The sequence below is a fragment of the Oenanthe melanoleuca genome, chromosome 5, assembly GCF_029582105.1.
Source record: "Oenanthe melanoleuca isolate GR-GAL-2019-014 chromosome 5, OMel1.0, whole genome shotgun sequence".
NCBI classification, from domain to species: Eukaryota; Metazoa; Chordata; class Aves; order Passeriformes; family Muscicapidae; genus Oenanthe; species Oenanthe melanoleuca.
This window is the reverse complement of record NC_079339.1, coordinates 41,085,758-41,096,808: the sequence shown is the minus strand read 5'-3', so window position 1 is coordinate 41,096,808 and position 11,051 is coordinate 41,085,758.

Here is an 11,051-nt window from a genome sequence, read left to right as displayed (position 1 = left end):
ACTTGTTTACAAAAATTAGACACTGGATACTGCTAAATATTTGTGAGAGTGTTTTGATTTTTTTCCTGGAATAGATGATATCCATGGTACAAACAAACAAACAAAAAAGCAAGTAGATTGTCTATGGAGCTGTATCTCAAGATGACTGACCAAGGTACCAGAGGTTATTTCCCTATGCTGTTGTATTTCCCTATGTCTGCCAACCTTTTGCAAAAACTCATACAGAGTGAAGGTCTAAGCATTGTGACTCCCATACATTAAACCTGGCAGATGTCTTGAGACAAATCTTTCTGAGATTCACAGGAAATTAGATCAATCCTTCCAAATCAGAAATTGGTAGACTATACTTGGAAATAAAAATCACTCATTTCATGAGGAAGGAAATCTTGTAGCTGATGCTGCAATGGAAGGAGCAGCAGGTTTTTGCTAGCTGCAGGAATTGTCTCTTAAGTAGTCCTTGCAGATCTTCACAGGTAGGTTCAACAGCAGGGCTAAAACTGTCCACAGTAGCTCACATAAAGACTGAACACACCTAAAGGAAAATAATACAACTTTGTCAGCTGTGCTTCTCAAAGCACCTGAAAAACAGAAGTACATCTCTACTACAGATCAATTTGATAACACCTAGGCTGGATGTAAACATTAGAGCTATTTTCTCAGGATATTTCTCTTGCCTGTCACTGACATCTGTATACCTCAGTATAATGCTGCTTCTCTGTTGTCCAATACCATGGCAAACAGTCCAGTATCACACCCAGCTCCTCCTTAGTAGATTGTAGTGACCTCTTAATTTACTCTGTGTGGCACTGGTGCTGAGCTGAAGTGCAGGTCATCCTGTTTTTGGGATGGGCATTTCCAAGCCAACAGATCTGCAAATTTCCCAGCACTATTTTCAGCAGTGGAAGGAAACAGTAGGTGAGGTTGTAGAGAAGAAAAGTTCAACAGATCTTTTTTATTCCAATGGGACTTATTATTTCATGCTGGTTGCAAGAATTTTCTTATGATGTGTTTAGTTATGTATGAAAATCTTCATGAGGCTTCCATTTGTATATACTTAGAACATCAAATTCTAACTTCAATGGAACTTTCAGTATCTGAAAAGAAATTTCACAAAACACAAATATTTTTTTCAGGTTTCAGAAACTGTAACTGGGACAGTCAGAGGATACTCCTTAAAGTTCATGGTAGCTGCTTAGAGATTTTTCTGGGAGGCAGAAAGATAATAATTGTCCTGTATCATGGCCCATGTCAATGTGAGGCAAAAGGAAGATTTTCAGGCCACATGGCAGTTCTTTGTGGTTTCTAAACATTCCTTAATGTTACTGCCTCTGTTTTGGAGTGGATCACCACTCCTTGAGAAACAGCCTGCTGGGGTGGCCCAGTGGTGCAATGAGATGTTTTCCTTTAAAGGACAGAATTTCCCCTCAAGTGACCACTTCAGAGCAACAACAGGAAGAAAAAAAGTCCATGAGAACTAGGTAAGTTTCCATTCCCAAACTGACTGCGGAGGAGGAAGATCTTCCTGTTGCATTTATACTGTTTTAATCAATTTCATGTTTTCTCCCACTACATAAGTGAATGTGCTGCTTCAGTGATTTGAACATTTACAATGCCAAAGCAGCCCAGGCCACTTGAATCTTTTTGTGTCCCCTCCCTCCTCCTCCTTTCTTTGTTTGGGGCCAGGTAAATAGTTAAGTCATTACTGAGATTACTGCAGTCTGGATCATTACCCAGAATACCATTTGCCAGTATTTTGTCAAACTTCCTTCTATTAAAAAGCCATTAGATTACATCTGACATTAGTTTATGATCAGCAGATAAACCAGTTCACTTGACAGATAAATAGGAACCCAAGTAACTATTTTTTGCTACTACTACCATATGTTGTAACTCATTATATATTTAATCACTGATCATGCTCTAATTAAATGTATCTTAAACCTCTTTTTCTTGTCAATAAAAGAAAAAAACAGATGGCGATACTTGGATGTGGCTTCGAGTTTACTGTAGACATATTTTCATTGACATGCAATTAAGAATTCAATTTGAAAAATTATATATGTTATCCAGATGTAGCATGCATGCAGGTTTACTTCTGATATTTGGAGAACAAGAACCGTTGTGTAAAGTTGGTGATACTTGAATTTTGAAGAAAAATTCAGAAGTAATAGTAGTATTTTTATTAAGGAAAAGGGCTTTCACATACTGTCTTAAAGGTTTTTGTGTACATTTGTTGGAATACTTATTTTGAATATAATGGGCCACAAAAATAAAGGATATTCCTGTTAAGTGGGTAAGTGCACTTAGACTATGTAATTTTTACTTTTAACAGAATGAAAAAAAAACAATGCTAAGTTTCAAACTTAGAGACTGTTTTATATCACCCTCTTTTTATTTTTCTATCTTAGTGTGTTAAAAGAAATGCAGTGGAGTGTCCTGAGGATAACTCTATCAGAAATTTAGTCACTACATACTATTTAGTTTGTTTTCTGACTCTTGGCAGCCTAAACCAGAGACGCACATGAGTCACAACAGAATGCAACAATCAGTGTCTCCTTCAGGGCAGTATGTAAATTTACAAATAAGTCCATCATGTGTTTAAAATTTCTTAAGCATTTATGGACTTAAAAAAATTAAATGTGGTTAACCTAAATACAACTGATATAATAGGACTTCACAGTTCATACTTTCCATTATTCATCACTCCCTTTTGAAACATAATCTTCTGTGAATTTTTTTTCCCCAGAAACATTCCAACCATGAACTTTTTCCAAAGTTGATGGTTTTTTTTGTTATTGCTTTTTTTTTTTTTTTTTCTTTTGTGGAAAATGTCAAGACATTTTACATTGCTATTTCAGAATGTGGTAAAGAACAGAGATACATCCACACAGAGACACAAAGACGCGTATTTTTCCCATGGTAAAAAAAGGAGACATGATGACACTTAAACAAAAGGAAATGGCCATTCCAAGCATGAGTGACATTTTTCACCTGATATATTGTATATAAAAAACTCTGAAGCAGAAGTCTTCAGGAAAAATAACACCCATGTAAGCTGTAGAATTCCTGCAGATGAGCATTTTTTCTGAGAAAGCAGCAACATAATGCAAACTGTAATGGTTTTTTAAAGCCTTTCCATAGGCTAGGACTTTATCAGCTTTCTAATTGTAAGGATGAAGGCATTGATGAACATGAAGGACTTCTTTAATGGATGTATTCCATAAGAAGCCAGGGCCTGTTAAAGGAAAACATGTGCCACATAGTGTCTCTCTATTATCAGAAGACTTTTCTTGCCATGGCTAAAATCAACCCTGCAGCCAGCCAAACTTTCATTTTACTATCTATCTAGTTATGTCCGTAGAATCTTGCTAAAACAACCTTTTTTTTTTTTTTCCTCTATGTTTTCTCCCTGCATCCCTAAATGGACAAATTTTCCAGAATATGAAGGAAAGAGTGAAAGAAAAGAAAATCCTACAGGAGATTCTCTTTCATGAGAGTCCATGAACTCTGGCTCCAGTGGTGTACTGTAACCCTACAGCCTCACATGATTATTACCCTAACTGAATATAGTAAAGACATGAGAATATCTCATACACTTAGAAGTGTGGTTTTATACTCTACACACTCAAAGTGTAATATTTAAGGATGACATTGTACTCTGAAGTTTAGACAAGAAAAAATTTAGACAATTGTGGCAAAGTTAAGACAAGTAAGCTGTAAACCACAAAATTTTCAGAAAACTCATCTGACATTATCATAAGTGTAACTATATATAAATAGATAGTCTGGAGTTTAAGCAACAATATTTTAGTGATAATCAACAATACTAACATGACGAGTAAGTTAGCATTAAATAATTTGACTTCAGTGAGATGTAAACAATTTGATTATTTTTATTATTTTTGCAAAAAGTTTTTCTGAACCTGTAAACAAGTTTTAAAATTAAAGTGTGAGCACAAAGATAATATTAAAAAAAAAAAAAGTAAGAAAAAAGCAGAAAATAGATGATCTTTATTGGCAGCAGTCATCAAAATTGTCACAGCTTTACTTGCCTTGTTCTTGCCTTCAACCAGGTGGAGTTTGTGTCAGTCTGCAGTTTAGGAGGTGGGTAAACATGAGAGGGGACCAAAGAAGAGAGACAGCCTTGGGATGAGCAGTGTAATAGTAGAATGTTTAAAAAAATTAGCCCTTTCTTTATCTTAAAAAATTAAATGGCATATTCCTGCAGACTTATTCCTGAATCTTTGGAGTGTCTCCTTTAAAAAAAAAAAATAAAAAAAATCATTGCCTTTATAATGGGCAGCTCTCCAATCTTTGTCAAAAGATCAGACCTTTGTGCGCACACACACACACACACACACACACACACACACACACATGCACACAGACACATACACAAAACAATATCTGAGTGTGCACTAAGTGGCTTAGCCATTACAAAACACATCAGACCTATCTCACATAGAAGAGAAAGTTTGGGAAAACAGTAAAAGAACAGTTTTTGCTGTTTCCATAATAGATTAAAAGGATTTTGTACAGTTCTTTTTTGGTGTCATTGGTTGGTATCAGTGAGAGGAGAAGAATACCCAGCTGTTTGATTTTTGTTTGTATTGTTCCAACGCTGCTGCTGTCACAGGTCCAGCCCTTCTAGGTTCCTGTTGCAAACTGACACAGGACTACTTGGTGCATGAAGAACTGGCTGGATAGCATCACACACGGGCTTGGGGTCAATGGCTCCTTGTATATGTAGAGCCCAGTGACAAGTGGTGTCCCTCAGGGGCTGGTACTGGGGCCAATACTGTTCAATATCTCTGGTGGGACTGAGTGCACCCTCAGTAAGGTGGCTGACCAAGGTGAGTGGTGCAGTGGGCACATTGGAGGGAAGGGCTGCCATCCAGAGGGACCTTGACATGCTTGAGAAGTGGGCAGATGCAAACCTCATAAAGTTCAACAATGCAAAGTACAAGGTCCTGCAACTTGGGTCACAGCAATCCCAGACAAACCTACAGGCTGGCCAGAGAAGTGGTTGAGAGCAGGCTCCTGGAAAAAGCTTTGGGGTGATGGCTGATGAAAAACTCGCCGTAGCGTGTGCTCACAGCCCAGAAAGCCAGCCCAGCCTGGGCTGCATCAAAAGAGGTGAGACCTGCAGGACCACAGGGGTGATTCGGCTCTTCTGCTCTGCCCCTGGGAGACCTCCCCCTGGAATAGAGTTCTGGAGCCTCCAACAGGAAGGACAGGGATCTGTTGGTGCAGGTCCAGAGGAGTGTCATGAAGGTGGTAAGAGGACAGGAGAACTTCCCCTATGAAGAAAGGCTGAGAAATTTGGGGCTGCTCACCCTGGAAAGGAGAAGGTTGCAGAGACACCTCATTCCAGTTTCTGAAGGGGGCCTGCAGGGAAGCTGGAGAGGGACTCTTTGTCAGGAGCTGTGGTGATAGGACAGAGAGTAATGGGTGCAAACTGAAAGAGGGGGATATTTAGGCTAGTGCTAGGAAGAAAATCTTTACTGTGGGGCACTGAAACAGGTTGCCCAGGGAGGCTGTGGATGCCCCAACCCAGGCCATGTTCAAGGCCATGTTAGATGTTGGGGGAGGTGTCCCTGCCCATGGCAGGGGCATCTGGGTCTAGATGATCTCTGCAGTCCCTTACAACACTTAACATTCTACAGTTCCCTGATTCTAGAGAGAATTCCCTGGAGAACAACTTCTAGGGCTCCATTCCAGTTTTAAGTGATAAGACAAATACTTTCCATTGGTATTTACAAGTTCAGTTACCTTCATATGAAGGTTCTTGGCTTTTTTTTTTTTTTGTTCTGTTGGATAAAGATTTCTTTCCCTTTTTTGAATTTTCTGAGACACCCAATCTCCCTTATTATTAACTAAAAATCATGCAAACAAACCACAGGCTTTTATCCAGGCTTTCATCCAAACCAATTCTCCCACATTTCCTGTTTCTCAGCCCTCTCCTTTAAACCTTAGACCACACTGACTAGTCCAAAATCTATTTTAAAAATCACTTACATATAAATAAGGTTTGGAGTAGTTGTAGGATTTTGAAGATCCCAGGTGGGAAAATCAATAGCCAACATTCTGCCTTGATCTTTTGTAAACAGATATTCACAAATATATTTGATGTTTTTTGCTTGGGATGCATACAAGATGCCATTTTGTGGTAGTCTATTCTCTGTTTAAAGAAGAAAAAATATGTGTTAAAATTGCCTCTGTAGATCTTTGAAGAAAACTGGAAATTCAGACAATGTGTACTAAACACTCACTGAATGTATTTTAAATGATGTATACTAAATACTCACTGAATATCTTGTTATGCTGTGGAAGTTACTTGTAGAGTATTAGTTGGTACTGGTAACATTTACAATAAGAATTCAGATTTTTAGACTTATTTCCATAAAATATGAGAATCTTTTATCTCCAAGGGAAATGTAGCTGCTACTTTGGATGACTTTTTTATTTAAAAAGAAATTTTTGTTTCTTACAACACCACATAGTTTCTATTTAATTCTAGCTCTTCCAGGTCTGACATTATTCCTGGACAGATCTTTATGCATTTATGTAATTATGGATCTCCACCTTTCATGCAAAAGGCACAGGTAGGCCTTGCTGCTTAGGCAGCATTCTGATCCAGGGCATTTTTCTAAGAGTTTGGGTTTGTTTTTTTTCTGACTAACTGGGCAGCTGCAGGATGCCAGATGATCAGTGGCCCAGCAGTTGGAACCGTGCTCTCTGAATTGGTATTGCACTAGAGATCCTCTAACACATGTCTGGAGACTGCTGCCAGGTGGGCCTCGGTGACCCTGGGCCCTGCTGAATTTCTGCTAAGCTTGCACAAGAGCGGTGGTATTTCCCCACTCTTTTTCACAGTATTAGTTTGCGCAAATCTCTTTTTCTTCCTCTGCCCGGCTCTTGCCAGGCGGGGGCTCGGTCCTGTGCTCATTTCAGCTGCGGTGCTGGCACTCTGGGCTCTCATGTGAAGCTGGGGCACGGACTGGCTCTGCTGCCCTTCTGCAGCAGGGTGACCAGAGGACAGCTGCAGGCAGCAGCGCTGAGCCCTGCCTGGGCAGCACGTGCTGAGCTCTGTGTGGAGAAGGGTCAGGTGGAACTGGCACAGCCCTAACCCAGACTTAGACAAATAGTGCATCAATCTGCCGGTGAAGACTCACCAAGTATATAACCTGTGGCTTAAAAACAAATGGTGTGATCACAACCTGTCTTCGCATATAGGGAACAAAGTACTGCTCTTTGTTTTGTTGGCCCTCGGTTTTTAAGGCCTACAGATTTCATTGGTTTTTAACTGACTCTTGTGAAACTGCCTTACAATGATTCTTTTTTTACTCTTATTTTTTAAATTCTGGACACAATATGTTCAAACATTACTATCCTTTACCCTAAAACACGTGCATATCCATACATGAAAAGGCAGCTCATACTCTCTGTATGTTAAGGGGCTGAATTTCTAATGAGTTCTGCTCCCATACACTTAATTTCATAATGATCAGATTCCCAGAAGAGGCTGACCTGCCAGTTTTGTGAACTGGTATAAATGGGACTGATATTCTACCATTAGTATTTTGGGAGCTCTCTGAGTATGCAAAATATGTGAGCTTTGCTTTATTGCTACATCAAACAGACACTAAGCCAAAATCAAAAATATTTGGATATTATGTTAGAAGAACGTTGGTTTCAGATGTCAGGCATTAAGGAAAAGCCCCTAGACTTATTCTTGTCTTCCTTAATACAGGTTAATTCTTCATGCTTGTCTTTGAATGGCAGCAGGCTCTGGACTGGTCCCTTTTCTTATTTACGCACTGGCTGGGATGGAGATTAGAAGAAATTCAAAGCAAATCTCATCAGACCTGTTAAACCCTTTGCCTTCCCCTGGGATTTGTCATTCTCTCCCCAAAAGTCTGAATTCCATGTTCAGTACAGGAAAGTTATGGGCTGTTGTTTTTTTTACTGAGGATATAAGGTGGAGCTTATACCTAGCCAACAAAAAGTACCTGCTTGTATTAACCTAGACCTGATCTGTCTTCTGCTGGTGAGTAAAAAGGTGCATGTATGCATTAGTTGGAACAAACAGGACATCCTCAGATATTAATGTTATGGGGTTGTTTTTGTTAGACCAAGTAGAGTTGTGCAGTTCAACACAGAGGAACACATGTTTCTTGATGCTGGTCAGCTGTGGAAAAAGACTTGATCTTTGACTATTGCTTGGGGCCAGTAATGATTTTCAAGACAGAAGAAAAGTTATGAAAGAAAGTGGATTTTCACAGCAAAATGTCAACCAGCATCAGCAAAGTTAAGAATGGAAGACTCTAAGACATCTTTGCAAATGTTACCCCTAGAATTCTATAAACCTAGCCTAGTCTGTTTGGTTCCCTTTGAGGGCAGAAATAACATGCTCAGTTCATTAGCACTCAGTTTTTTATCTTATTTAATAATAGCGTTATTTGAGAGGAAACTCTCCCACCTTTCTTAATTTACCAAGTAATTACTAACTGCTAAATTAAACCTGAGGCAGGTGTAAATTTACACTGCCCTGACACAGCAGGCACAAAAAGACTCTGATTCCTATACTGTAGCTTCCAGCTTGGCTGTGGAGCTGCCTCTGCAGAGACGTACAAGAAGAGGTTTTATTTTTAAGTATTAAATATTTTTTCTACTTAAAGGTCTGGACATAGTGCAAGGTATGTGCTCTTGGAAAAGACTTGGACTATTCTTTAGGGAGTGGGGGTGGTAATGAATATCTTTTGGGTTTATGGTTTCTTTCAAATCTGAAAGGCCATATTGCTCATACCAAGTCAATTCCAGACAATATGGTGGCTGGGACCAGGAAATTTAAAGACAATAGGAGCTTTTACTTCTTTTCATATGAGTTGTCCCATAGCTTATTTCTACTGCATTCTTTTGGAGAACATTGTTTTTTAGCTCAAATATGTTGGTACTTTCAGTGTTGTTGATCTATTCTGCCCTGTCTAGGGAGCTAAAATAACAGCCTTTAAAACAACATTTGGCATTCAAGCAAATATCCCACAACAAAGATGATAGTCACTTATCATCCCTTGTTTCAGGCTGACTGTCCTCAAAAGCTTTCAGCTTAAATCTGTGATGGTCATGGCCTGGGGTGTATCACAGACTTTCTGGCTTTGTCCTCAGGGTTATTGCACAGTTGTGCTGTGAAGGAACACTGATGTAGTGGGAAAGGGTTCTCAGGGTATGACTTCTTTGCAGCTGGTACTTAAGCTTGGAAGCTGTGTGTGAGAAGACTTGGTAATGTGGCTGCAGTTAAATAAGTGCTTTACTTCCTAAAGAGTGGACTACTCTGAGATAGTTGTTAGCTCTGAGAGTTCCTAAATGCCTTTAAAATCTGGGTGACTTGATTTGCATTAACTAATATTCTGAATATGTGTACTGGAGAACTTGAGCACAGAATCAATCGCTAGGGATTTTGTCAAGGTTAAACAATGAATTAGTTGTAGTGACTAATTATATCTCACCTCTTAATGCCTGTGCAATTAGATAATCATACTATCTTACAAAATAATTCCCATGCCTTTCCTTCATTCCTCCACACTATTTTCTCATAGATCTCCTTGAAAGCTCAAGGGTGGACATGCTGTTTTCCAGTCTTTAGTCAAGATTTGCAAAGAGTCAGCTGTGCATTTAAATTCTGTCCCTGTTCTGAGACAGTTAGTAGTTGTTTAGCCTGGAGTGCCAAATAGCTCTGGGGCAAAGTAATCGGTCTCCATGCATGGTTTGTAACTAATACTATTGTAATACAGAAGAAACATGAAGCACTGAATGTTTCTTTCCAATATGTGGCACTCAAGCAAGTAGGATATGTTTGAGGCCTGCCAGCTTCTTAATCCCAAGAGTCTACATGATAAATGTGGAATAGTAGGCTAGAACCTGCAAAGACATCTCCTGCCTTCCCCTTATGATATAATGCTTTCACACTTGCAGAGAAGCAGATTTCTATATCATGCATCTGTCAGAGAGAGGGGATTCTTTTTCCCTCTGTTGCCAACACAAAAAAAGGATCACAATTCAAAGGATAAAAACACTTTCATATTTGTGTGTTAAAATTGAGGTTGAGCTGGCAATACTCTGTGATTTGCTCTTTGGAGTTTCTCAGTATCAGTTTATTAATGTATGTTTTCATGCAGGGAAAAAAGGCAGGAAATGCACAGCTGAAATTACAGTTGTTTGACCTAGTTTGTGAAGTCCTAGACTGTGAGTTTGTCAGCCTCTCAAGTCCAGCTCTGTGAGAGGAGTTACCTTTAAGACATGTGTTAGTTGTTCATGTTGTGTCTGATTTATGAGAGAAGATTCTAAATCTGGTTTTTTAATTTTGGGATGCTGAAATAGAAAGATGCTAACAGTCTGAAAAAAACTGTGTGACATGAATACCAAGAAGAGAGGAGTCAGGGGAAAGGAAATATTTAGGAGGGTAGGCAGGATAAATATAAGCAAAGGAATACTGTGATGGAACATCATAAGAAAAATCCTGAAATTAAAATATGTTCAGCTGAGTTGCAAGTACATTTGCATAACCCTAGCCCTCTAGGACAATATTAGAATAGAGATACACCAGAAACCTACCCATATATTTATAAGGTCTATCTGTAGACTCTCTAAAGAATCCACATGCATTTTAAAGCACTTCTCACAGCACTACTAGAAAGGGGATTGGGGGGGCAACCTGCTGAGCCAGGGAAGTGGTCTACATGGCCTATGGGATTCCCTATAAAACTTTTCTTTCACTCCTTCTACCCAATGCTGCCACATAATTTTACATCTATCTGAACTTAAAATAGATTTTCAGATCCCCATAGGTAGCTGAACTTGAAGGAAAGTGGCACCACCACTTCTTCCTCTGTCATGTAGAAAGCACTCAGAGGTCATCATATTGCAGAGCTGAACATACCACTTGGTTTTCCTGTGCAAATATGAGGTATGTGTTAAACCTGATTTAAAAATTTTTAATAGAGTTTAACTTTTCTGCATTGTATCTAGTGAGGGCAATAGAATTAAGGTCA